The sequence below is a fragment of the Eumetopias jubatus genome, unplaced genomic scaffold (genome assembly GCF_037043125.1).
Source record: "Eumetopias jubatus isolate StellerSeaLion01/CBP00866 unplaced genomic scaffold, mEumJub1_p1.0 scaffold_32, whole genome shotgun sequence".
Classification (NCBI taxonomy): domain Eukaryota; kingdom Metazoa; phylum Chordata; class Mammalia; order Carnivora; family Otariidae; genus Eumetopias; species Eumetopias jubatus.
Window position 1 is genome coordinate 1927198 of NW_028274838.1, and position 1197 is coordinate 1928394.

Consider the following 1197-nt stretch of genomic DNA (forward strand, 5'->3'; position numbering starts at 1 on the left):
TTTATTATGTTATGTTAATCACCATACATTACATCAATAGTTTTTGATGTAGTGTTCCATGATTCATTGTTTGCCTATAACAGCCAGTGCTCCCTTCAATGCTGCCCTCTTTAATACCCACCACCAGGCTAACCCATCCCCCCACCCCCTCCCCTCTAGAACCCTCTGTCTGTTTCTCAGAGTCCATCGTCTCTCATGGTTCGTCTCCCCCTCTGATTTCCTCCCCTTCATTTTTCCCTTCCTACTAGCTTCTCTCTCTCTTTTTTATTATTTTTTAAAATTTTTTATTGTTATGTTAATCAACATACATTACATCATTAGTTTTTCATGTAGAGTTCCATGATTCATTGTTTGTGCATAACACCCAGTGCTCCATGCAGAATGTGCCCTCTTTAATACCCATCACCAGGTAACCCATCCCCCCACCCCTCCCCTCTAGAACCCTCAGTTTGTTTCTCAGAGTCCATCTTCTCTCATGGCTTATCTCCCCCTCCGATTTCCTCCCCTTCATTTTTCCCTTCCTACTAGCTTCTCTCTCTCTCTTTTTTTAAACATATATTATTTGTTTCAGAGGTACAGGTCTGTGATTAATCAGTCTTACACAATTCACAGTGCTCACCATAGCACATACCCTCCCCAATGCCCATCACCCAGGCACCCCATCCCTCCCACCCCCACCACTCCAGCAACCCTCAATTTGTTTCCTAAGATTAAGAATCCCTCCTATCAGTGAGGTCATAGGATACATGTCTTTCTCTGATTGACTTAATTTCACTTAGCATAATACCCTCCAGTTCATTTCTACAGTTTGTTACTAGAGAATTTTCTCTGAACGTGTAGAGGACCTGAAACCTCAAGGAGGAGGCACATTGTTCTCTCCTGAGCATGAACGTGATTTTAGGTGTTGTTTCCACAGCTGCCCATTGCCACTGATGATCGTTCTTCTCCTCCTTTGGAGGGTAAGAGAGAGAGGATGCAGTGTGAGTGCTTTCTCAACAAATAAAAATTAAAAAAGATAAACTGTACAACTAAATGCATTTTCACAGATGTACATACAATTGAAACTACTGCTCCATTCAGGACACAGGGCATTTCTTCTACCTCACAGCTTCCCTTGGGTGGATCCATTGAAGTCTCTCACTGCCTTCACCCTCAGCCCCAGGCAACCACTGGCATCAAAGACGGCTTGATTTTTAA

At 43.0% G+C, this 1197-nt stretch overlaps 1 non-coding gene across 1 annotated transcript; it reads left to right on the forward strand.

Annotated features, from left to right (window-relative positions):
- The first annotated feature begins 776 nt into the window (after positions 1-776).
- Positions 777-989, forward strand: LOC148161979 (small nucleolar RNA U3). The gene has a single exon (XR_015767255.1). It is a non-coding gene; the product is annotated as a small nucleolar RNA U3 (small nucleolar RNA).
- The last annotated feature ends 208 nt before the right edge of the window (positions 990-1197 follow it).